This window comes from Lichenostomus cassidix, chromosome 3 (genome assembly GCF_008360975.1).
Source record: "Lichenostomus cassidix isolate B80296 chromosome 3, HeHo_3.0, whole genome shotgun sequence".
Lineage (NCBI taxonomy): Eukaryota > Metazoa > Chordata > Aves > Passeriformes > Meliphagidae > Lichenostomus > Lichenostomus cassidix.
Genome location: NC_139483.1, coordinates 5,780,145 through 5,807,412, shown reverse-complemented (window position 1 = coordinate 5,807,412; position 27,268 = coordinate 5,780,145). Strand labels below are relative to the sequence as shown.

Genomic DNA, 27,268 nt, shown 5'->3' with positions numbered 1-27,268 from the left:
TTCAGATAGAAACGCTTTGACATGTGCACAGGAGACATTTTTTCCACTTGTCTTTCATTCCTTGAGTTTCTGGTGAAGGGATATATTATAAATGGAGAAACAAAGCTCATATTCCTTTTTGCACACTGGGCAAACTTCTTAAAGAAGGCTGGAAGACAACCTATGGGGCAGGTCTCAATATAAGGTCTAACTCCAAAGGGTCAAACAGCATCAAAGTGCACAGTTTTTCGAAACCTTGCTCTGACATTTTCATTTCAACAGAAAATGCTGGGGTTTGTGAAAGTCCTGACATGTGTAAGGAGCCTGTCTCTCACACTACACTTTCTGGGAGGCAAAATTTCTGAATCCTGGCATGATTTTCCTGAAAGCAATTGTGACTGTGGAGGCAGTTCTGTAACACCTCAGACAAAGAAGGGGAAGTGCTTGACCAGAAGCTGCCCTCTGTCAGAAACAGGCACTGCTACATGACTGACTGGGTCACCTCCTGAAGCAGTGCTGCCTGTGCTCACATATTCTCATTTCAAGCAGCTGTTGAACACTTCCCTGTCCGTGCTTGACTGACTGCACAGCAGAGAATTGCATTGCACTTGATGTTGTTGTGATAAATGCTGTGACCATTTAATATTATGATGTATTATTTGCATATCCAGGCTAATACAGCTATCAACAAAGAAAACTAGTTATTAAATTCACTGTTGCTCAAGGGTCAGGTGTTAGATGAGAGACGTATAAAGCAGGCTGACAGAGGAAGAAACAAGAGCACTTAATCACTTATAGTTACTTCTGGAAGTAAACATTCATTTAGTTGCTTTGCTGAAGCTGTTCATCGTGGTTGTTGCAGTTCCCAGGTTTTAGTTGCTTTTTCCTGCAGCTTTCTGCTCCTCCACAGATTCAGTTCTTCAGCAGAAGAGTCTGTGGGATGTGGTGGGAGCACTGCAAACTGACAGGGTCAGGTGGCCCTGTGAAAGGAGCAGTCTGCAGCTTTGTTTTAACATGTTATTTGTCTTCATTGCCAAAAGTCAGCTGTGACTCATTTCTTCAAAGTCCTCTCTCTTGAGAGTGCTTTGCTGACTTGGGCACTTGTCTTCTTTCTTCTGTTCTTCTCTTCTGACACTTGCATTTGCCACCTTCTGCTTTGAAATCTGTGCTTTTCTGGCAGTCAGGAGCTCTGGACATGGGACAGAAATTCAGCTTTACTGCCCATGGCAGTTCAGAGCTTGGTGTCTTAAGAAAGGGGAAAGAAGGAGAGTCTGCACAACTGATTTTTCTGTGTCTTGGTGTTTTTCCTCCTTACTTTCTCTGTGGATGTCTTGGGCAGATGCACCTTTTAAACCAGATATCATAGTGGGATTAAATATTCAGGATAAGAAGCCCCTAATTTGGGGGTTTCCTTTTGCTCAGAACAGACATCTCAGCCTAAATTTGAAAGATTTATGAATCTTAGCCATGGCATCTCCCAGTGGCTCTTTCAATCTATTTTTTTTCCCTGTGGCACTCATGGATTCTCTCATCTCTTCATCTCCTATTCATTTAACTGTACTCCACTCTGGTAACTGCTCAGTTAACCACTCCAACATTGTAGTGCAGTTGTAATGGGATTAGAGAGCAGCAGAGGGATGAATGGATACCACGGGTATTTTCTCTGGGCATTTCAAATATTTAGAAGCAGCAGGATCTGTTAATGTGGGGTATTTAACTACAGAACTATGTGGGTCAAGGATTCACTTGTAATGTTGTGGGGACAAATCCTCAGGTAGTACATGTGTCACAGCTCCATCCACGTTCATTGAACTGCTTTATGATAGGAAAACTCTAAAGAGGAATGGATTCTGCTCTCTGTAGTTGCTTGGAAAATGGCTCCTTTGTGCTTAGATTTTGTGCCTAATAAATCTAATTAAGTAGGATAAATTCACATGATTTTATAGTTTTATTTTTGAAAAGGAGTTGAATACTTTGAGGAGGTTTTTTTGCCTAAAGCCTCTCAGCCCTTGAAAGAAAATCCTTGTGCACACAATTTTTTAAGGCATTTTGCAAAGGAACTCCCAAACAGTTTTGCTGTGATAGGATTATAACAGTGGATTGTACTCTCTTTTGGATATTTTTCAGGAGGTTATACATGTAGCTAATGGGCATTACTTAGGAAAGAAAATTATTACTAACTGCAAAGCTAAAGAAAAGGCGAAAGGAAGCCACCAAACAATTCCATTGTATCTTGGAAATAACTCTTGGGATTTAAAAATGTCAAAATAATTTCACAACTCCAATGGAGCACAAAGCATTTAGAGTTTTCTTTGTGATGATAAAACAACCATTGTAATTCCTGTAATTTAACCCTAGGATATATTAATACTGAAGTGCTAAAATGTACAAATTTGTTAGCAAAAATCAAATAACGACAAATTTGTCTGAAATATCAGTTTATCATTTATACTGGAAAGACACCAGGAAATCTGGCAGCTGGAACCAAAATCAAGCAGAGGACAAAGCAGGACTAACAACTGATAAAAGGGCCATGAATAATTTATATTAACTCACAAGTCAGCTCAACACGGCATCAGACAGGGAGGTAAAACCCCCTTGGCAGAGCTCCCCTGGGCACTGTGTGCAAGAGGCCTCAGCAATCAGCTCCCTGCAGTGCCATTTCTCCAGCCCAGGGAGGCCATGGCCACTTAAACAATTTGCATTCCATCACAGCAGTTGAATAATGTGCTTTCCATAATGGCACATGACAAATGTGCTCTGTACCTTGCTTCCAAAAGGGAAAAGTATCAAACATTTGACACTTCCGTGTGTATTTCCTGAAGCTTCAAACCTCACCTGTAATCTCCAGGGTACGGTGAGGGAGATCACAAGCACCTTATGGTTATTCTCTCTGCATCTGCATCCTCTACCTCATCCTGGTTTTCATTCTTCTTAATGAAAACAGGGCGTTATCTGCAGCACAGGTACAGCTCTTCTGACTGCAGTGGGGGTAGACATAGGACTGAGGTAGATAAGGTGTGATGGAGTGGTGTGAGACTGGCCTGTAGGCAGATGAAAGATAGGGTTTGGATTAGTGGATGATATCAAGGATAATGAATGATGGCATCTTCTGAGGTCTAACATTCCAGATTCCCAGCAGTAAACTCAGTACAGTGCCTAACGATAAGCAAATTGCTAAAATGAAAAGCAGGGCTGTGCACAGAAGAGAGATGGTGTAGTTTAGCCCCAGGGAATAAGAGCTGAATAAATGAATGGACAACAGGAACTCTGTTTACCTTGCCTTAGTTAAAGAAACTTCTTACCCAGCTCAGAGTTGGGCTTGCACCATGCAGATACATTTTTGCATTTGGAAATAGAAAGTGCACATCTGAAATGCTGAAGTTTTTCAAACTTTTTCCAATGGAGAGGAAAATTGTGTCTTTTTTTATTATGTATGGCTTTTCCTTTTTTTTCTCAGGCAGTAGTCAGAAATCACACTTTTACCTGCACATTGTTGTGAAGTTCAGTTTGCAAAGCTGTGAATGCCTTCAGTGAGGTCTTTGGGTCAGTACTTGCCTGAGCATTGCTCTGGGCTGCTGGCTGAGCCCAGCACTGGAGAATCAGGGGGTCTCTTGCTCACCTTTCCTGACTTCTCAGAACTTGAGAGGGGCACTGGGCTCTCGAGGACACCTTCTGCTGTTTTAAAAACAACATCTCCTTGAATAGCAAAGGTGAATCTCTTTCATGTAATTCCTGTGATTCTTCTGCCCAGACACAACAGCAGCAGAACAAATAGCATATGGCTGCAAAGCACCAGAGATCTGGGAGCTTCTGTAGCATTCTACTCATTGCTCTTTTCTATGTCTTATGGCTAAAAGTCCCAGTATTGCTGAGAGCACACAGCCCAATGGGCATTAATCCCAGAATCCCATTTAGGCAAGTGGAATATTTAAATGTGTTTGAGCTTGGCTGGAGATGCCTTCCCTAGCTGAAGCTGCAAGAAAAACACCAAACGCTGCCCACCTCCACTCCCAGTGCTTAACTTCCAGGATAACTTCCTTGGGCAAATAAATAGTGGAAATGCTCCTGATTTGTTCCAGAGAGGACTTGCTAAGCAGCAGACCCAAGAGAAATTACATTTAATGGAAGGGATTGTGCCCTAGCTCTTCTCCTGGTGGATTTATCCAAGTCTTTATTTGCCTCATCCATGCTGTGAGACTTGGGAGATGCTGGACTGGGTGTTTCATCATTTTCTTATTGTGATACAAGCAAGTTTTTACCAGAGTTAACAAAACCCCAACAAAAGCTAACACTAATTGCTTTTTCGGATTTTTGGAATCTTTACAGTAACATTTCAGCCATTAAAAGGTGAAACAAGACAGAAATATTTATCTTGCAGGAGGCAATTATGAGATACAACCAAAACAGGCATTTGAAATGAAGCTCTGTCAGCATGGCCAGTTAGGCAGAACATACCCTTTAAAGGTGCTGGTTGATTTGTTTGTGTTGGTTTTAATTTGGCAGCCAGACTGATTATTCCCGCTCTCTCCTGGTTCTGCACCAGCTGCTGCTCTGCCCTGATTCATTATTCAGAAGATCATTAGTGCTGTTGGGGGGAATTGACCTGGGAAGAGCTCACCCTTCTAAAACCCAGCTTGTTTTGGGGATGTTTTTCGAATGGCATCTCAATTATCCTTTGGCCTGAAACACCCAGGTGGAGGCTTTCCTGGGAATGTGGAGTGGTGATGTTCCCCCAGTTAACAGATGGCTGGAAAATTGTCTGGGTAAAGATATTTGTCACCAGGGAAAAGAGCAGGAGCCAGGACATGGCCTGACACATGGATTAGCACTGTGCTGGCAGGTGCTGCCTTGATGGCGAGGGCTGAGGTGCCAAGTCCAGGATTCCTCCTTTTTGTGATCCTTCCCATTCCACTTCTTTCCCTGCTCCTTCTGTCACTGAAAGCCCTGGGAAGAAATCAGAATGTCTTTCCTTAGTAACAACAGAAAAAGGGGAATTTTCACTGATGGGCATTAAAAACAAATCATTTTGAAAATCTATCCTAGTGGCTCACAAGTTAATTTTGTTTCCTTTAAAAGTCTTAGTTCATTTGACCACACTTGAAGAAGCAACTCTGCTGCCTCCTGACTCTTGGTGGTGTTGAAACATCTCTAACACCCTTTTTCATGCTTTTCTCTGAAGAGAAGCAGTGCCACACAGAATTTTTGCATTCCTTTTCTCACCTGTTTGGCAAAGGGATTCCTTTACCTTTTACAACAGCAGTTGCAGATGCTGGTAGATTGAGATTGTTCTTATTCTTCTGGCTCTGACTGGCCTGAAGCTTGCACAGACCATCAAATATTGTGCTGAGCCTTCATCCTTTTATTCCTCTGAAGACAGTCAACTTAATGATACCATTCTAATTTGCACTCAACAGGACAACAGATGTCTTGGGTGTTTGCAGATATTTTGGAACTGGCAAATGGGGCTGTGAATTCTGGGTTTTTTTATTTTCTTGTTTCCCCATCTCTCATACTGCCTGTTGACCAAATCCCAAATAGGAAATGACTATGAAGGAAACAGCAACTACCTTAATGTCTTCATTTCCCAAGAAATGTGAATTCGTGATATATCCAGTTCCTTCTTAAAAAAACTGTTGTTTCTCAAGGCATTATGGATACAGTCTCAAACCCAAAGAGGCAAAATCCACTCCTGTGATGGTCTTTGGCATAAAATTCACCCCAAAAGTCTCAGACCCTTTCTTTTCCTTTCTCCATCTGTTGCTTTGTCAAGTGCCTGGCAAAACCTCAGCTGCCCAGTGTGAAGAACTCACATATCATAAGAGATTGGAAGCAGGAACTTCCCTGTGCTTCCCCTGGGTGCAATGGAGCCTGTGTTTTTAAAAGAAAATTCTTTCTGTGGAACTCTTCCAAGGCCAATTCTCTGTGCTTGCATATTTTCCCCATTTTATATGTAATTGTATAGATGACATTTTGTATGCTACATTAAATCACTTTGGGTTTTGGAAGGCCAATTCTGGCAACACGCTCCATGTAGCATGAGATGGGAAAGGGGTTGGATCAAGGCAGGGAGAGCACAAATCGAGAGGCAGCATTCCATCCTGGTGGATTTCTCCAGTGAGAGGAACTGTCCCAGGCACTGCTGTTAACCAGCAGTCAGGCAAAAAAACAGGAGTGGGAATCAAAGCTCAAAAATCTGAGCCAAAGTGCAGCATCAAATGCCTGTGAGTACAGCCAGGCTGTGCACAGCCATCATCCTGTGTCTATTCCCATCTAACCAGGGGACAAAAAGAGAATTTCAAAATATTTATTCCATCAGTGACTAGCAAACTGAAGAGTTTGGCAGCAGGGTGCTTCTAGATGCAAAATATTGGGCAAAAGTATCTTTCAAATAGCATTGCCAGAATTCCCATTAAATATCAATTGGTCTATTTTTTATTAATAAGAAATGGCCTGCAAGGTAAATGATCTTGATAAGCAAGATCCACAGATGATTCTGCTCTGCTAAAAGGTATTTTTAAAATAATTATTCCAGTTAAAGAATTTTTTCCAGGCAATGAATATTAATGCCTCTCACTGCTCATGTGTCAAAATGCAGGCAAACCCTGTGTTTGGGTTTGAGCTTCAGAAATTTAGAGATGTTTAGGGAAGTCCCACTGCTGTCTGGGCACCAACCTCAGTGCAGCCAGGGAAAAGGCCATCCTAGAATGATAAATGAAGCAGCAAAGCAAAAGCTGGTGTTGTACATTAATCTGGGAATTAGTATCTCCAGATACTACAAATCTCTCTCCATCTATGTCCAGATATTAAAATCTCTCCACAAGCCTTTGTGGAGGGGAGAGTACCCATTAGGTGGTGGTTCCTCTGGGCAGGACATTTTCCTCTGCAGGGTTGTTGGAGTCTAGTCAAGTAGAGGAACTGGTTTTCTATGCTGTTCCAAGGCATAATGAGGGTAGTGCAGTTTGGGGAGAAAACTCTGTCCTCTATTCTTTGCAGATATCCATAACTTACAGCAGTAAGTACCAGAGGACATTTCTTGGCTCTGTTTGTTGTTGCCACTGCCAAAGCTTATTGAGCAGTAAGTGGCAGAATCAGAGAATCCCAGAGCAGTTTGGGTGGGAAGGGACCTTGAAGATGATCTAATTCCAACCTGCCTTGTACTCTTCCAGGGATAGGGCAGCCACAGCTTCTCTGGGCAACCTGTGGCAGGGCCTCCCCATCCTCACACGGAAGAATTTCTCCTAAAATCTGGTCTAAACCTACTCTCTTCCAGTTTGAACCTATTCCCCCTTTTCCTGTCACTCGAGCTCTTGTAAATATCTTGCCCCATCATTCCTGTAAGTTCCCTTCAGGTACTTGAAGGGGTAATTAGTTCACCCCAAAGCTTCTCTCCTTCAGGCTGAGCTATCCCAATTCTCCCAACCTTTCCTCATAGCAGAGGTGCTCCATCCCTCTGATCAACTTGGTGGTCTCTTCTGGGTTCACTCCAACAGCTCCACGTCCCTGTAGTAAACAGGGCTCAAAGGTCAGTTTTGCTGGGAATATCTATATTTTCCTGATTTCCAGAAGATGTGTTTGGCTGTTTGGAATAATTGTGCCAGTCAGCTGTGGAAGGTGGCAGGAAGCACTCCAAAGCACGGTGTGACCATTTAGCATTCAGGCCAGCACTCCTTGTTAGTGCCAGAAGGATTGTACCTGGAGTACAGCATATTAGGGCCCATTTGCATGGAAAGTGGAACCACTGAATTTTTATCAGTGCCTCATTAATTCAAATGTTCTGTAAAACTCGCTTTTATTGATTGAGTTTAAGGCATTATGGTTGAGAATTTTGCTGAGGCAGGTGAGGCTTTCACTTAGCAATGGAGGGATGATTATCAGCAAAGAAAGGAAAAATTAGGAAAGCAAAGAAATGACGTTCCAGTGGAAATGGAAAATGTGTTTAAATCTGTTAAAGAACTGTATAAAGATGTCTTTAAGAATAAAATCGTGGGTTTCTGTCTTCTGTGGTTTTTGACTGGTCATAACAGGGAGTCATTAAATGACTACAGAGTCCTCACTGACTCTGCTTGTGCTTATGGATAGGACTTGATCCTGTCTGGATTTTCAAAGTATTGTGAGGTTTTAGTTCACAGATTTACAGTTTTCAAGTAAATTTAGTTTGCATATTAAAAAAAAAAAAAATTGTGTTAGTGATGATCTGGACAGTGCCAAACTATGGGAGAACTTTGAACCTTCTCTGTCCCCATGGCACCAGCAGTGTTCAGGTCTGCCCAGGTCCAAATTACTCAGAAATACAGATTTTTGTCCCATTTTCTGGCCTCCCATGTAAGCATGTGCAGCCATGTCCCTTTTAGAGCTGTGGTTGCACCAAAACTCATAGGAGCTTCTATGCAAATTGTTTTAGTATCCACAGGGAGCCAGAACAATTTTTCTGGCAAGGAAGTGTAACCTGGCTGAGTTTCTGGAGGGTTAATGGGAATGTTACCTGTCCTTCACTGTGCCCATTTTGGACTCTGGACTTAGAAAAGGGGAAAATCTGGATGGGCTCTGCCTCACAGAACTCATGCAAGGCTAATCCATGGACATAAGGGTGGCATGAAAGCAAGAACAGGAGTGGCTTTGCCTGACTGTTTCACATAGATATTGAAAAATTGCTTGTTATCCCAAACTTGGGGTTAAGGGTGTTTTTTTCAAACAATATTGGAACTCTTTCTTTGTCTTGGATGAAAGTTAGACTTAGTCCATAACAATACAAAGTTATTTCAATTCCAAGCACATTTCAGTGGAAAGATAAATTAAAAAGTATAGTTAATTGGTGTAATGTTATCTCATCAAATAATTAGGGTAAATGTGCAATCCAATTTCTGCTGTACCACAGCTTGCTCCTCATGTAGAGCAATGTATTTATGTGTAATGATGTTATTAAGTTGTTGTGCACACCGAGTGGAAATTGAAGAGTGTTCACACCCTAAATGCATCTATATTTAAAAGTTTAATACACTGACTGCTTTTAGTTAGATTGCCTAAACATGAGTCATTAAAATATTATAAATTAGTCACTGGCACTGTAGGTGACAACACTTTGTTCCAACACCACAATGATCTATCATCACTTGGATATGATTTCCTTGACCACAATGAATCACAAATCAGCTCCCACCATTCTGGTTAAGTCAACCAAGGTATTTTAATTGATATATTCAGAGCCATGTTTCTTCTTGTAGCAAATATTGCTACTTTCCCATCTGCCCACTTGGGCAGTCAGGGAGGGTGAGGATGAAGCAGCTCTCAGGGGCTCTTACTGGTACCAATATCTGGAAATAAAAATAAAAGATAAGTGGGGTGTGACAAAAAATATTTAAAATATCTGTAAACAGCCAAAAATGTTAGAAATCCTTTTTTTTCTGAAATAAATCTATTTCACTTATTTGTATAAAGCATGTATTTCCATATTAGTGGAACCCCTTATATTATGCAGAGGGTTTTTTTGTCTCATTGACTTTTCTCTTTCAGTGTGATAAACGTTTATTTCATGAACCCAATTTTCTCTGAAGTCAGTGGCAAATACTTCTGCACAAAAACACATGAAGAAACCATTAGTCTGAAGACCTAAAGAACCATTAGTTAAAGTACATAGAACTGCACTAATAAATTGATACCAGATCAATCTTTTGTGTAAACCACAAGAACATTCATAGTGTAGGCTCCGTTTCAAAATTAATGACTTTTTCATTGCTTTGTAAAAAAGCAATTAATGACCTGACTTTGATCAGTTTTCTATAGACATAAAATGAACTAGCACAGAATGGAGAGGAGTAAAATCAGAACTTCTGTTGGTGAGCTCTAAATTCTCTAAGGATGAAAAATGAGCCAAATGTGAAATCATGATCACTCTGAATTTAATGGTTTTAAAATTTAAAATTTACTTTGCATTCAGGGGAACAGAGTCTAACAGCATTGCAGTGTTGGTAAACATGTAATTCTGTAAAGCCCTATGATGAACATTATATGACGACCTTTTTCAATGAAATCCAACATAGAAAAATTGGGTTTGTATGTATGTAGGGAGAAATTATTTGTTTGCAATATCCATCCTATGCAAGTCTACTTGGACAGAGCTATTCAAATTTTAGCCCTTACTTCTGCATAGTGTAACATGCTGGTGGTTTTGCTAAAGTGATCTAAACCTCTGGTGCCTACAAATCCAGACTAGGAATTATCAGCAGCCAGTCTGTGGAATTCCCATAATTTCTGCTTCCATACAGCAGCTCTGCTTGGCTTGGCTTATTTTGGGAGGCTTAGTTTGTCCAAAGCATATGCCATGGGTGCTGTAATTAATCCTTAATCTCCCTGATTCTCCCTAAAACCAGGACTTGCACACAGGCAATAAAAGATGTTTATTTGAGCATCACAAGCAGGCAGTTATTTCTTGGGAAAAGGTACTTGTAGACAGATTTAGTCATTCCTTCAATACACACTCAGAGGGAGCAAGCCAGCAGAGCCCTGGACTGACAGTGCTTTCCTTCCTCTCATCCTGATGAGGCTGGGCCAGTGGGGAGTACGACCAGCAGGTCAAATATGTGTTAGGGACAAAAATTGACAAAGAATATGCTACAAAAAGTGATTTTCCAGCTGTGTGCAGCCATTTGCAGCACCCTGGGTGGATGGTTATTTGTGTGTAACAGAATAGCTGGGGACAGCAGGGCTGGGAAAACAGGGTCAGGTTCACTGTGGTGGTAAAACACTGAAACGGTACTGAAGAGGGGAGTTGCCTGTCTTGGTTATTTTAGGGCTTTGTTTTGTTTCATTTTGTTTTATTTTTGGCCAGACAAATACCTAGTGCAATCTGACCATTTCTGACTGAGCTCTCTGTCTTCCTTCCCCCTGTTAACAATTTGTGAAATCCCCCTGGAAATTCCACCCACAGCCTGAACACAGCATCTCCTTACCTGCAGAGGCTATGAACCCATGACTTAAAATCAGACTAGAAATAGAAATAGGGTTTCCTTTCATTCACTCCTGTTTGCTGCTTCTTTCTGGTGCTGCAGAAACACATGATAAATGAGTAACTTCAGTGCACTGCAGGATGCATATCTTGGGCCATTGCAACCCTTCAGATGCACAGCTGAGGGATTCTGACTTTATGTCTATAAAGTATCCAACATATGTCTCTATAGCTAAACATATGGCCCTGCTGTGCTATCCCCTGTGAATCCTAATGCTGCTGGAACATAAAGCAGTGTTCTGCAGAACTGGTTTGCTAAGTCTAAGTGTGCTTTTTGCTGTGCAGCTTCCCAGAGGGGGCCTGGCCTGACACCAGAGTTTGCTTTCACCCCCAGTGTGGATGCAGGGAGGGTCTACAGCACAACTGCACAGCTCCACCTCCTCAGCTCCAGGCTTCTGCTGCTGGCAAAGGCTTTACAACTGACCTGCAGAAAGCACCCTGCCTCTGATGGTCTGCGTGGAGCCAGATGAGGATGAAGGGGATTGCAGATTTCTTTGAAGACAAAATGTGACACTCATTAGACACACAGTGCAATTTCAGAGAAAACAACACAATGTTTCATTTGCATTCATCTCTAATAACATTGCTACACCTTGACGTGTTCCAGAAATCTCTTTCACTCTATTGTAAACCTTAGAAAGTTTTTTCACATGCCACCTGCCAGCCTTAGCAGCCTTTTTTCGTTTTTCTGACAATTTTCAGATTTCTGTTTTCCCGTAATCTTTATTTTGGTTCTTTAATATTCCTAACTCCCCATGTTTTAGGGATGAAGTGAGATCTCTTGTATAGTCTCTCTAGAGGTATAATTTAAGATTATTTGAGGTTACTTATAAATAAAGACTAATAATAATGTTAGTGACAAGAAGAGAAACAGTCAGAGGAGCTCCTCTTTGTTAAGTGTGTGGGATATTTGCTTTACTTCCTACAGGAGAGTAGCTGGAATCTATTAGTAAATGGGAGCAGATTGGGTATATTCAGGTAAGGTGTACCTTGGGCAACTGTTACCCTGTTTAAAATAGAAACTGTTTTCAAGCAGCCTGTGAAGGGTAAGGGATAGAGACAGGGACAATCAGGGGAAAAGAAAGCTGCTGAGGAAATACAGTGTATGGCCATGTATGAGAAGGGAGACAGAGTATGAGGGGCACTGGGTGTTTGGGTGAGAAGAAATCTGCACGTGACTTTGGCATTCTTGCATTGGCTGCAGGGAGCTGGCCTGGGTTGGTTTCACAGGTAATCCACATGCTGCACAAGTGGAAAATACAGTAATGTGCTCAGCAACTGTGAGTAAATGTCTGCATTACCCAGAGCAACAGTATTCAACTAGCTCACTGCTAAATACCCAAAAGTCAAATATTTCTGCTTCTCATTGTCCACAGTGCACAGACCTAGCAATGGAAAAAGTTCACAGAAAGAGAAGTATCAGGTCGTTTCCCTGCAGCTCCCTCAGCATTGCTTGTCCTGGACTGGAATGTACTTAATGGCACAGGTTTAACTTTGAGATTTGGGCATCTCAACAGGTCATCAAAACGAAGCTCTCAGATGCTCTGCCTGATGACAATCCATGTAATTGTCCCTTTACCTGCTTAAGTGCTCTCTGGTGTGACCCAGAGACACATTTGGACAGCCTGGGAATGATTCCAGGTGAGTTGTTCTTTAATTAAATGACTCTACAGAAGAAAATGGAGGAGAGTTAGGTACCAAATAATTTGAGTCATGCAATTCAAGGTGCGTATTTGGTAATAACTTTTTCCTGTGAAAAAGAAAAGAGCCTCATTCTGTACCCATTTTGCCTCTTCTCATCTTGTTTCCTGTTGAACAAACAACAGCAGAAAAAAAAGCAAAGTTTACATCCCTCCATTTAACTGATGAAAAGCTGGAAACTGGCCACAATTACTAAACTTTGAATGTTGTGTTATATATCTTGCTGTGTATTCCAGATAAACAGAGCTAGAAGTTTAGCAACTGCCATACAGAACCTTCTGCCATGGCTCTGAAAAAATGGAATACTTCCGGAGTAAGACTATGTATTTCCTCACATATTGGCACACACACACATGGGAAAGACACAACCAAAAAATCCCCAAGTATTGATCTTTATGCATGTTTTTAAACATATTGATATATTAATATATTCCTCTGGACCATGATTGATGATTTTTCATGTGACTCATAATAATACAAATGATCTTTGACATGAGTTTAGAATCTCAGTTTTAGATAAACATGGCCAATTCAGCAGGAGATACATTGCAGGCAGTTCAGACTGAAAGCTGGAGGTGCATCACCTCCCTCTTGCTCTCAACTTTCCTCTGACTTTCAGAGAAGTTTAAGACACTGAGAAAGCTCTGAAAAATTCAAGTTTTGTAGTTGGGCTTCTGTCACATGTTTTTATTTCCCTTCAGACTTGTTGTTTTGACACAGTTACGGCTTCTTCTGTAGCCCTGGGCTACTTTTTAGGTCTTTTCCTCCCAGGTAATACTTTTAATTTTGCCTATGTGTCATTCACTCCTTGTAAGCGTTACAAGGTTCTGCCAGAGATGACGTTGGCTCCATTCTGAGCTCCAGCCAGTTACTGACTTGCTCTGCATTGCTTTTTGCTTATACCAGTGCAAAAGAGGAAATCTTGCAAATGTATTTTGAAGGCTTTAACGGTGTTCTTGGAAACAGCAGAGTCATTGTTAAATGAAAACATTTCTATTTATTGTATGCAAGCGCAGTCGTGTTGTTTGTGGCCTTCGTACCCAATGAGCAAGAAATCCATTGTACTTGTAGTTTTAATTTTGCATCTCTGTGAGCAATGTTCTCCCTGGGGCCTTGCAGAGGAAATCTGAAGCATAATCTTGATTTCAGCTGCAATGCAGAAATACAGCTGCTCCTGGTGACTGTGCGCGTGACCTTCACGTACACATTGGCTTTTATTTGACTTCTGAAGACTCCTTTTAGAGCTTTTTTTGGCTGCTGGCTGCAAAACACAACCTAGAAGGCTTAAGAATATGAAAGAATGATCACCTTCTTTAGAGGAGAGGATATTCCATCACCTTCTCAGGAGGTGAGAAAAATACCTCACTCCCAGAGATGGCTGATATTTGTGTGCCAATCCTCATTGTCACAGCAAGCAAACAGTGTTGATGCAGGATATATTACAGGCACACCTCCTCAGCCTTGTTTTCAGAATTGCACAGGCAGTTTGGGAGACAGGAAAATCCTTCCTAAGTGTGCAAACTGATAATGCACAAAGCTTATCCAGGCTTCTGCAATAGAAGTCAGCCTGCACCAGCCCAGAGAGATGTTTGTGGACTCCAGAACTAGGGCTGCTCTCCCTGACTTCACTGGGAGTCAGGGGCTTGAGAAAAAGCACATTTTACAAGTCTGGCTCTGGTACCTGCTGAGTCAGTTTATCTGGCCACTTGGAATGGTGATCTTGTGTGTGAGCCATGTCTGCAGCCGGAGTGGGAAGCAGTGGACTGGTGCAAGCCGAAAGTCCAAAAAGAGAGGAACCCCCATGTTTCATCTTGGCGCAATTCATTCCTAAAATTGTCAGAGCTGTGATTCACACCATCTCCAGCACCAGAGGAAGTGGCTGAGGGACTTGCCTTTCTTCCATCCCTGGAATGTGCCTCACCAAGAGGTCTCTCAGGGCATTTGTGCAGCTCCACAAATGTGCTGATCCCATGGCTGTGCTGTCACACTGCTCAGTGGCACCCTGGATGTGCTTTCCTGCCCTGTGCTCCACTGAATTGCCATCACCTTTCCTCACTCACGGATGGTGGAAACTGGGCAGTGCTCCTGAGCTTGAGGGAGAGGTAATTTAGTAACTTCTTAGGGTAGAGGCTAAAGGAAAACTATTTCTTTTGCATTTATACATTTCCAATCTTTCTTTCTCCATTTTTTTCTTTTCTTTTTACCAATCTTTCTTCTTTTTCTTTTTTTAATAAGACAATATATTCACTGATGTCATCACTGCCATTACTCAACACTTAACTCCTCTTCTTATTTATGAAGTTTAATACTTTAAAACCCCAGGGAGATGAGATCAGGCAACTCTTTAGGGGATGGTCAGAATCTGTAATGAATGAAAAACTCATGGAGTTCTTCTGTCAATGAAGTCAATCAGACATTGATCCAAGGACTTTGGTAGAAGCAGGACAAGCTGGGATTTGTGAGGACAAAGGCATCAGGGTGGGGTTGGTGTAGGATGTGTTGACTTTGCATGGATTAAAAATGGATTTGATATTTGGGGCTCCCTGAAGTCCTGATTGGACTGCTGTGCACCTAAGCCTGAATGGAGGCATGTGATCAGTCCCATAGATTTCAGTGGATTGATTTCTGCAAACAAAGTCAAGTGCATACATTTTGCTAGGATCCAGGGCTTTATTTAGGATTCTCTTGGAAAAACAAGCAGGCAAGCAAAGTGTTAGTAAGTCATCTGCTGCAATATTTCTAGCAAAATTTATTTGGGTACAGAGAGAGTAAATATTTTGCTCACAATACCATCCAGGCTCAGATGTGCAAACACAGCCATCCTGTTGAGTTATGCTTTCAGGGCTGTACACATAAATAATAACAATTCAGCCAAGGTTTCAAAGCTCTTCACAAAGGCAGGTAAGTATTATCTTCATTTAGAGATGGAAAGGACTTTAGATGAGGTGCCCGAGGTCACAAAATAATTGTATTAGATTTGAAACCTGAGCTTACTGTCAACCAAAATTGAAATGTAATTGTCTGTGTTCAATTGTAACTTGATTTTCATCTGCAGATTAATGTTCAGATTTAACGGGTAAGAAGGTCAAATCTTTTTAACGGAAACATTTTTAGTCAAATTCACCGTCTTTATCTAAGCCTCATTTTTAATCACTTACAATTTATAGTTCCACTAATTGTGACTAATTATGCCACAGTGCTGTTAAGGTAACTTAATTTCTTTACAGATTTTTGATGTTCATGCTTTCCAGCTTTATTGCTGTCAATTGAAGCCCTGCTTGGACAAAAGAAGCACTGTGGTGGGAGTCTCAAATATTCCTCTTCCCTAGGAAGCCTCTGGGATCTCAGGAATGGTGTCCTAGGACAGAGTAACACACTCTCTAATGCTGTGGAGAATTAAAAAATGTTACTTCAAGTATCATTTTTTAATTGTCACCTTTTGATCTCTCAGCATCTCTTGCTTCCTTGGAGCACCACAAACCCACTTTGAACAGCAGCAAACACAACACTGACTCCAAACTGCACATGGGGCTGGAAGGGGGATAATTTCATCTGATTACATTAATATTTTATTGGAAGCAGAGTGACAAATTGGAGACTGATTGCAAACAGCAGACAATCACTGACTGTAGAGATTCCTGGCACTTCACTGCCACTTCAGATGCTTTAAGGAGCTGTTCCAAATCTGCAGGAAAATGGTTGAAACATTTTAATCCTGTAATTTAAATTGCATCACTCACTTAACCAGCTATTTTGATTGTAATTATGAAAACACTATGATATACTTAGAAAAACCTTAGAAGACCTATCGCAGTGTGTATTATTAATAGACTTGTATGTTTTCCTTATCTTTTTCCCTATCAGTAATTAATTTTAAACTACTGAAAATGTAACTATTTTTTTTCAATTGCAAAGCCTTTTTAAAAGCTTGACTCAATCGGATTCTTTTCCCAGAGTCACACGAGGTAAGAGATTATTAATGACTTTTCCTTTATTATCCATTCCTTTGAAATGGTTGCTTTAATTATGGCATCTTGATTTAATATATGTAAAAGCATTTTGTAACAGAAACCTTCACTATTTATAGAATGACTTTCACTGTTTCCTGAGATGCTGCAGTCAGGTCTTATTAGCAAAGTACAGCCTAATCCTCCAAGCATCTATCCACAGCTGTTCCCAGATTTAGCAGCTCAAAAATGCTGAATAATAAGGATGCTGCAAATGCTCACAGAATTTTGAAGGAATTGCTTTGGGTCAGTGTGACGCCTGTGAAAGTCTCAAGTGAATTATTACTTTTATTGAACCTGAACAATGCAGAAGCATGGCTTGGATCACAGGGACAAACCTCTGTCACTGTGCTGTGGGGATTTAGTTCAACGTGTAAGTAAAACCAACAGCTGAACCCAAAACCCCAATCCTAAGGGAAAAGTAGGGAGTCACCATTACCAGCTGGAGTTTGTAACGCAGAGGTGTGGATTCCAGCTGTCCCAGACCCCACGGAGGTGAAATGGGCTCTGCCAGGCATGTAGTGTGTGGGTGACATCCCCAAGCTCCAGCACTGCTTCAGCCCCGAGCTCATGCAGATCCCTGGCCTCTGTCTTTCCCTGAAGATCAAAGAATGCCTCAAGGTTCAGTCTGAGCAGACATTTACAGTCCTCAAAATAAATTACTTTGACTTTCATAAGTAAATCCTTTAGAAAATTTGCTGCTCTTGCCTGAATCTGGGATAGTTTAAACATTCTTGTAATGGTGAAATTGCATTTTCTATGGCTTACAGGCTCTGTGAGAGGGAACTGTGTCCTGTTCACCAGAGTGGGAGGTAAAACTCCAGGCACAGATAGAATAGGTATTTTCACATATTTATTCTTGCAAAGGAAGTCATTCTAACTTCGTGCTTCCTGCAGTAGGGCTGCTAATAAGTTTGATCATGTTGGTGAAATTCTCCATCAGTGTCTCGATGCTCTCTTGCCTAAACCAGTGAGTTTGGGGTTTGTAGTTTATACCTTCCTAAAGAATTTTTAGGATTGCTGGAGTGTTTGCTGTGTTCTCTGTATCAGATCCTTAAAAAATTTCCTAGCAGGCCAGACTTGCTAATTGATTTAATTCTAGGACATTTCAAAAGAAATCCTGCCCGTACTTACATGAAAAATAAATATGGTTGAAAATAAGTAATAACTTTACTCAAAAGACGAAAAACATATTTAAAATGCAAAAGTAAGAGATTTTCCTTGCAATACAGGGATAGATGATCAAAACGCTAGCAGGAAGCGGAAAACTTCTGTGCTCATTAAGGACATAAAAGATAGAAAAGGATAAGGAAGAGTAAAAATGTTTTAGATCAGATTTGAAATTTGATTTGTTCATTATTGGGTCAAGAACCTAATCAGCTGGAGGATAAATGCTTTACTGTGGTGGTCCCCCAACACAAATCTGAAATTTGTTGCTATGTGTTCTGATATGTGTAGAAACTAGTTCTGTCTGTTGCAAAGTTTAGCAGTACTGAACCTAAATCTAAGTATTACCCCTAGGAAATCTCCAGATATCTTAATCATGTGCTTGAATTATGCATATGAGATTGTAGAGTCTAGAGATTATTGCTTAGGGACTGGTATCAATGTAAGTGTATTATTAGGATGGATAAATTGCACCCAGCAGTACGATTATACCATCCCAGTTTGACAGGTTCTGTCTTATCCCCAAAGGCTGAGTTCATGGCTTAGGGAGGCTGCAGTTTAAAAGTTCCCCCTCATTCTTGAAATCTATTTTATAACAGGTCTGAACAATGTGTCAGTGTAAAACCTGAGATCATTCCTTATTCTTTCACAAGCTGCCCTCCTCTCTTTAGTACATAAGTGTTTATTCCTATACAGCAGGAGACAAAAGCATTAGAGCCCTACCCAGAGAGAGACATGGACTGTCCACATGGATAATGTATTTCACTAATATTCCTGGTGACTGCAAGAGCTCTGTGGGACAAAACATGAACAGTTATGAAGACCAGCTTTTAAATTATTGTATCTACCAATAGTTTATCATCTACACAGGATCAACTTGTTGACTGTTTCAGTCCTTTTTGGGTTGTATTTAACTTTTGGTATTTGGTTTTGTGGCTTTTTACTGGTTTAAGTTTTCCTATTTCTATCTCGTAGATTAAAAACCTTCTGGCAGTTTTGTGTTGAAGTCATGTGAGTTTGGCAGTGTAGGAAAAAAAAAACCCAAACAAACAAAGAGCAAACAAAAATAATTTGGGAAGAAGTTGTGTTGGACTCATTGCTCTCCTCCCTGGGTGAGCTCTTAGCTCTTGGTTGCTCTTGATGGCAGTGTCTAATCAAGCTGTGAGCTGAGGGACCTGCACAGGAGACCACAGAGAATTGTTTTCATGGAAACTCAGTTTAATATCCTGTCAGTGTTGTTTATTATTTTAATAGAGTAGGATTTATTCTGTAGTCACAAACTTCACATTATATTTGCAATTGTAATATTAATCGAAAGTGGTGCTCCAAAAACTCATCATTTGGGAAGTCCATAGGAGTTGTTCCAGCTGGTTGTACTGATAGAAAAGTGTGTTGGCACCAAGAATCTGGGAATACATGAGCACAACTGCACTGAGATGAGAATTCTCACTCAGCCTGATAGTCAGGAGTTTGGTCACAAGGGATGTGACACTTCTTGAGCACTTTGTCTTTGTTTTCAGTGAGTCTCTGATCAGGGAATAGAGTTGATAATATATAATTTATGTGATTGTTTGCACTGTGAGGCAGCAGTAGCAGTGCATAATTTGCAAGTGATCTATAAATAGAAATGTCTTTGCATGAATTAGTGGTCAAATCAGTAGTGTTTGTTCAAATCACCTCATGAAGAATTAACAAAGAAAAACCAACAGGCCAAATGAATCCATTTAACACACTATTGCAAGCAGTTCCCCCATCTCTAATATTTATGGTTGCAGTGCTGGGTTGTTGGTATCCTTTCACATGAAAAGCAATAATTCTTTTTTGTGGAATCCATGGTCTTATTTCTAGGAAAATAATCTCCACTATGAGGCTCACAGATGTCTGGAGCTCTTTGATTACATTTCTCTTGGCAGAAGGCATCCCTGATTTTTGTGCTGGAGGAGGGAGGAACAGATAGTGCTGGGAATGCAACTTACTTTCAATGCTGCCTCTTTTCCTCTAGGATTGACAAAAATTGTTAGCTACAACATCTAATGCAGCATGATTGCATTATAACATCCTCTACTGCTCTAACTTATTAATTAAGCCGCACGTAATTAGGTAACATGGAAACATTTCATCCTAGTGGAATTGCTCTCGTGTTGCCTAATGCTGTGCAAGGTGCTGGAACCCTTGTTCTGGCACACGTGTGGGTGTTGAGGCATGGACACAACTGATGTGAGCTCTCTGTGGCCAGCCATCCCACTCCCTCTTTCCTCCTGCCAGGAGGCTTTGTGGCTCCAGGTGTCCAGTTATCCCTCCCAGTGCCCAGTGGCCTCAGGGCTGGGTGGCCTCAGCTGCAGCCCTGGGGTGCAGCCCCACGGGGAGCAGGGAGGTGCCTGGGGAAGGTGTGTGAGCCTCTGTGGGCTCTGCTGGGAGCAAGCAGAGACAAGAGAAGGCATTCTCAATTCAGTCACCCCAAAAGTGTTGTGGAAAGCCACGAGTTACTGCAGAACTCGTGCAGTAAAGCAGCAAAGCCCAGGGGAAGGATGTGGGGGTGGCAATGGCGGCAGTGAGGCTTTGATGGGCTGGTGAGCTAATCAGCCCGTCGGCTGCTGCAAAGGTCGTGTCACAGAGCTGACACAAACCTCCTCCTCCTCCAAAGGTCTCTTATAAGAATGCTGTAAAACCCCAATTCAACCCTGTGGTTTTTTTCATGAGCAGCAGATATTCTCACAACACATCCCACAGAACTCTCCCCTGCCTCCTGTACGGGAGCATGGGGTCTTTGGATGCTGGAGTTGACACCATTTGTAAAGACACAACACTGTGCTGCAGGAGAGTTCCCACAGCTCAAGCACCCAAAAGGGCTCAGTCCTGCTGGCTCTCACAGCCTCTGGAGCTGGACAGATCCACTGGAACCAGCAGTGGGCACTGGACTCTCCTCAGAGCACCCTGCAGCTGCTGGCACCCTACACAGTCCTATGTGTGACCATCAGCCAGCACTGACCTTTCTCTCCACCCTGACCCCCCCAGCAGGGTGATGGTCACCCTGCTCCAGCCTTCCACCCTGGAGGTGGCTCTGAGGATCAATCCATCTCCTCATGCCCTCCTGTGGCATGAATCTGCTCCACAGGGAGCCCAAGGCCTGAGGGCAGCAGCTCCCTGGGGACCTGAGCAGGTATTTTTCCTTTTCTTCTGCTCTCTCTCTGTGGGCGCAGACAATGCAGCTGTGCTTAACCTCTCCCAGCCACAGGCTGCATGTGTCTGGGATTTTCCAGGGCTAATACTGCTCCAGAAATCATATTGTATGAGATAATAATCTCCCAGATAAGAGATGTTAATAACCTATTCTGTGAAACAAATGTTCCATTTCCACTCTGTTTTCAGCAGAAACCAAATACATCCCATTAAACCCAATGAGAACTGTAGCCAGCTGCCTTGACAGGGCACGTTAGAAATACAGCTTATTTCCCCCCCCCAAATACACAGAAGGTTTATTGATAATATTTTCTGTTAGCCTAAAGCATCTTTTTTAGAAACAAGTGTCTCTCTTGCGGCTCTTTATCGGTGTCACTTCAAGCTGAAATGTTTGCAGAGCAGACCAGGAGTGCCTTCTAACCCACTTTGTGTAGATTTAAATGTATATATTATGCAGGGCAATAGGGGATCAGACTCAGTGGAGTATCTTCAGAAATAATTGAAAGCAGGACTTGTTCCTGGTACTTTGTAAATAGTAGCAATAACTCTTCACATTTCACACACTGTTTGAGCTTTTAAAATTCTGCTGGGCCATTCTGTGGCCAGGAGTGAAAAGTGAAAGCCTTTCAGATCGCTTGTGATTTAGCAGACAGCTTTAAGGGGTAAATCTGAGATAAAGAGGAATAATTAACTTTTTCAGAAGTCACTTTCAGCCAGGAGAATTTAAATCTTACTTTTAATCTTTCAAACTGACCGTGAACCTTGCATTCATTCTATGTTGTATGAAATTATGTGTTATAATATTTAAGTAAGTAGAACTGCAGTGTGGACAAAATGAAGTGTGGAAAGTGTTTTGGAGGAGATACAAGCAAGTAAATGTGAACTATATGAAAAATCTAATCAATAAGATAACAATTTCAAAATAAAAACATTAGCTGCCAGAGAATCCAATAAATCACATCAGTTGTGTGGAGCAGCACCATTGGATTAAATTATAGAGTGATGAGAAGCAAAACATATGAAACACAAATAATCTCTCCCTCTCATTTATTTTGGTTTATAGTTGAAGGTGTAGGAATTGCTTTCCCCTACCAAGATAGGGAAAAGGAGGAAAGGAGCATGTGTAGCAATCGCAGCACAGCACAGTCTGAACCATGTCACAGCTTTACAAAATGTCACACTGCCATGGCAAATGAGCCACTGTCACACCCTTAAATAGCTCTTTTGATCTATCCTAATGCACAAATTATGGTTGTTGTCACGTCTTATTACTATTATCTTGTGGAAGATTGAAATGTTTTGCTCTCTGATAGCAAATTCCTAATAATTTACCTGCCTGAGACACAAAGAAAGAAATTAGGTAAAATGCTACTTTTTTCTGGAGTTGTTTAATAGTCCCTCAGTGGTATTTCATGTGCTTTGTTACAGGGATGCATTTTGAAAATTCAATGTCTATATTTCCAGGGAAAACTATATGGCACCAGTTTGATCTAAAGCCCCCATGGCACCAGAGGAACCTGATGGAAGGGACAGGCAGTGCAGCTTTTGGTCATTTAGCCACCACGGATCAACAGGATGGCTGTGATACTTTCAGTGAGGTGAGTAAGGTCTGTGCTGAGAGGAAGATGAGATATTGGATGTAGTCCTGCTCAGCCAGTGGCAAAGGTGTCATGGCAAAAATGACACCAAATCCTGGCTGGTGGCAGCGGCAGAGCATCCCTCCCTGGAGGGTGGGTCATGTGCTGTGTCAGCAAATAAGTTTTTGCAGCATTTTAAACCAAACCAAACATTAATCCCTTGCTTGTTTCAATCTTCCAGTATGTCAAACAGGAAAGATGAAAAATAGAAATCCATAAGGTGGAGCTCCATCAGCAGGGTGGCAACTTGTACATGGCTCAAGCAGGATGGGGATGCCCACAGCAGCTGGGAGCTGTCTGTCTACGATTATCCAAGCAAAATGCCTTGGAGGAGGCTGCTTGGTCATGTTTTCCATACATTTGGAGGAAAATGCCCCATAAATTGAATGTTTGGTTGGACCTCTCCAGCAGGCAGGACACAGTAAGGGTATGCGGAGGGCTTCTCATCTCCAGGGGCAAACGTCCATCCAGGGTAGGGAGTGGAAGGAAAACTACTGGAGTGCTGGGAACAGTGCACAAAATCAGTCTGTGAGGAGTTTTGTCTGGGCAACTTTCTAAAGAGTATCAAAATATAAATCACACTGCCCAAAATTAATAGACTCTTCAACCACTTTAGTTTATTAACATTCCTGGCAATTCCCCAGAAGTTTGGTGAATTCCATCATGCTTCTTAAGTGGATAGAACACCTCCTAAGCATTTTTATTGTCCTTTTAATGTCTGAACCTGAGACTATTAGGGCTGTAAAATGATTTACAATAATGTGCTAAACTGGAGTCATTTGAGCTGTTTTATTAAGCCCTTTGTGGATGAAATGGAGCATTGCTGGGGCTGTGTTTTCTTTGAACACACTGCCTGTGCCTGGGCAGAACATGTGTGCAGCTCCTCCAGAAGTGAGGATGCAAACCATATGGTGGAGCCTGGCATGCCAAAGTGCATTTCTAACCTCTTAGTGATAATTTAGATGTGTTACAGCAGTGTCTCCCAAAACACTGAGAAAATCCTGCATGGTTTTGATGTATGTTATTTCTCATAGTGAAATGATCTGTCAGTAACTGTAGTGATTGAATTATGTTCCTAAAGAACAGCAGTCTCATTTTATTCCCTATCCATATTTTCCTTCCTGTGGCTTCCAAAGACCATTTCCTTTGAGGTGACATTTGGTTAAGCTTATGTGATTTTATTTCTGGATATTTTTCTCTGCAATTACCTGTAAGACAGTTACTTTTAACAAGATTCTTACATACATAGAGGCTCATATCTAAATGTGGTTTCACTTTGAAATTCAGTTGAGGCTTTTCAGTTGTATTTTTCACAGTGTGCCAAGAAGTCACGTGTTCAGGAATATGCAGTTCTCTGGTTCTGCAGGATCTATTATTTTCATTATTCGTTATCTGAATTGCAGATTCTTTGAGGAAAGACATATTTTGAGCAGGTACTTACTGAGTTTGGGTCACAAGGTGCATCTGTGAGGTGCTGGGGTATAGAGAGTAGAGCAGATGCAGTAACAGGCACTGAACTGACAACAGGACATGTAGAAATGCTCAAGTCAAATGTTCATTGATTTCCTTTAACATAAGAGCTTGGTAATGCTCAACATTGAGGACACCTCTGGCAAACAGGTACTCTGAATTTAGCACAAAATCTTCTATTAATACTGAATTCTCAAATGCAGTGTTAGTATTGCTTCCTCTACTTTTCTTTCCTTACAGCCATTTGAATACTGCTTTTTGTTTTCTTCTCAATTTTGAAATCTGATTTTCTTTCCAGGCCAGTCTAATACAGACCAACACCAGGATAATTAACAAAGCATGAGGGATAATGTAAGGGTTTTTTTCGGTTAGCTTTAAAACTGAAATGCCAATTCCCTTCCATTGCTTTTCCCAGTTTTGTAAATGCTCCTCAATGTTCAATCAGTTATAATTGTACATAAAATCAAAGGATCTTCAGGATCAATGCCTTAGAAACCAAAGAAATCTAAAAATCACTCAACCTTGGATGGAAGACCCTAAAAAGAAGTAAAATACATTGCTACATATTCATGAGGTTTTACAGGAATGAATATCAGAGTGATGAAAAGTGTATTTCAGTGTAAAATGCCCATGTTCATTAATCTCTTTTCAAAAATTCACAGGGCAGCACAGCAGCTTACTGGCATTTTGGTAGTACAGTTCAAGGGAGTGGATCTTCTGTCTCTGAAGCCATCCATGGTTGCTTTTCAGTGGCTCTGAACAGATGCTGCACAGGTAGTATTCATCAGACAGACATATTTAGAGCTCTGTCAAGTCTATGATAACTAAGAGAAATTGATAGAGTTTGGGGTTTCTCCTTCTCTCTCTTTTTCTCTGAGAGATGCATGTTCTATTTTATTTCTTGTTTAAAAACTATCATCACTTTGAAGAGTTTAACTTCTCCATATAGTTTTGGACCATATTGAAGGTGGTTCCAGGAATGGAGGGTTGTCTGGGTTTAGGGGGCAAAAAAAAAAAAGCAATTCCCAGCAATCTGTTGAAATTTATTAGAGTTTTTGTTACAACAAGGCCATCAGCTGCTGCTTGGGATGCCATGGAAACAGGCATTGCTGCAAACAGGGAAGGCTGCTTTCAATCCATTCCTATTTCAGAAAAAATAAAAGAAAGAAAATAGGGGTTTGTGGGCTGAGATGTTTAAAGGACTCAGCCTGACTGTTTTAGTGGTTCATGTGCCCTGGTAGAGGGACCAGGGTACTGACAGATACTTCTGACTGCTCCCAGTCTCATGAAACAAAACTGGAGCAGCTCTCCCCTGATCTCTGATCATAAATAAATGGGCAAATAGGGATGTGGCTGTTGAGCAGCCCAGCCAGAGTGAAAGGGGAGAGAGATTTCTTTTCTAATTCTCTTTGGGTCCATGATGCAGCTTGAACTGCAGGTTGGGCTTCCTGGAGCTAATTTTGACCCAAACCAGTCAATTCCTAATGATCTTCCATAGGAGAGAAGGAAGAGGTAGGAGAGTACTGACATCTCCATGAACTCCTGCATTTGTTTCTGTACTCAGATATTCCAAATTTTAGACAATTTTTTATGTTTCAATGCAACCCCCGCTCCATATTCTTAGTAAAATATCATAACAAACAATTTCTCACTCCAAAAACAATCTGTGGGAATCAGCATAATGGTTTTCCCATTTGAGGCACAGTAAGTGCCTCATGCAGCAGCAATATTCAGAGAGCATCTGTTGGGATTGTTGTCATAGAGATCCCAGGATTGCTGCACTAAATGTACAAGAGTCCATGCAACAATTTATGTGCTATGTTTTATAGCTTTAATATATCAGCTGGAGATTTCCATTCGAAGTTTCCTCAGCTTTCTTTGCTGAGTGGAAGATGAGGTTTTCCCTCAAAATTCAGAGAATGAAATCAGAGAGATTAATGTGAGATTTTTGTAAGACGTTACATGTTAGTAGTCATCTTAAAATATTGTGGAGTTGATAATGATCACATCTTCCTGTAAGATTCATGAAAAATCCAGTTTTCTCTCTGAACTGCACATGTATTGTTTGTTCTTCATGTTATTCAGTAATACAGTAATCTGATATGCTTAAGATGATGTTTTCCAATTTCTTTACATTTGACTCATATTGTTTCTGTGCTCATGTGAAGATGAAGCCAAGGAGACAGATAGTCTGGAGCAACACATCCTTGCACTCCATGCTTTATCCATTTATTTCTATTTTCTGTGATTTTCAAGGTATACTGGAAAATAATTTAAATAAATTGACACATAGAGCTGTATTACAAACCTTGAAGAAAGCTTAAATAACTTTGGCAGGTCATAGAAAAAATATTTTTAAAGCTATTAACTGTCTGTCAGTTGCCCACTGCAGAGCCTTCAGCTGATTAGCTGCTTTCTGGCCCAGTAGAAATCAATTGCACAGAAAACCTTGAAAGAAAATCATTGGATGTAACATGGAAAACCTGATCTTTTTAGGATATGAAGAAAGTTTCTGGAGAAGAATAGTATTCATTTACTGGTAACTGCCAAGGTTGGCTGTTTAATTCCGTGTTGGCCCTGCCAGGTCTCGATGTTTGTAGGGATAAAGATGGAGGTTAACTGTGCTGTAAGTGGGAGACTGACTCTGCTTTGGGTTTCTATCCAATGTGAAGCTGCCTTATCCAAACAATCATGGAAGCAGCATGCCAGACTTGGCATAAAGATGTACTTGGTGAAATACCCCTGGGGTGAAGGAAAAACTTTTGTCTGTCTGCAAACACTGAAAAGGGATGAGAGAACCCCCTGGGGCAAGGATCTGCTGGCTGCAGTTTCCAACTGGGCAGGAATTGGGCATTTCTAAGTTCCATCGACTATCACATAGCACAGAGGGACAGACAGACAGAAGACAGGCTCTTGTCAGCCCTGACTGGGAGGTAACAGAGTCCACCACAAGGTTTGTTTGTCCCAGGACAGGAATGCTAAAACTGCTGTCACAGCAAAGCCTGTCCCCAACCCTTTGGGGGTGCAGAGCTGCAGTGGGAGCTGAGGCTGGGGCCCTGGGCTTTCCCTACCAGTGGATCTCTGGACAAAATCAATGAATCACGATCTCTTGCAGCTTGCAG

At 41.3% G+C, this 27,268-nt stretch overlaps 2 long non-coding RNA genes across 3 annotated transcripts in view; both read left to right on the top strand.

Annotated features, from left to right (window-relative positions):
* The window catches only part of LOC146438940 (uncharacterized), a 50,053-nt gene extending 36,445 nt beyond the window's left edge, over positions 1-13,608 (top strand). For both annotated transcript variants that reach the window (XR_014851214.1, XR_014851215.1), the window contains exons 4-5: positions 12,189-12,264; positions 12,361-13,608. This is a non-coding gene — a long non-coding RNA (uncharacterized LOC146438940). The remainder of the gene's footprint in view (positions 1-12,188; positions 12,265-12,360) is intronic.
* An 8,894-nt stretch (positions 13,609-22,502) lies between these two features.
* LOC146438939 (uncharacterized) lies at positions 22,503-25,692 on the top strand. The gene is made up of 3 exons (XR_014851213.1): positions 22,503-22,637; positions 24,809-24,920; positions 25,573-25,692. It is a non-coding gene; the product is annotated as an uncharacterized LOC146438939 (long non-coding RNA).
* Positions 25,693-27,268: the final 1,576 nt, after the last annotated feature.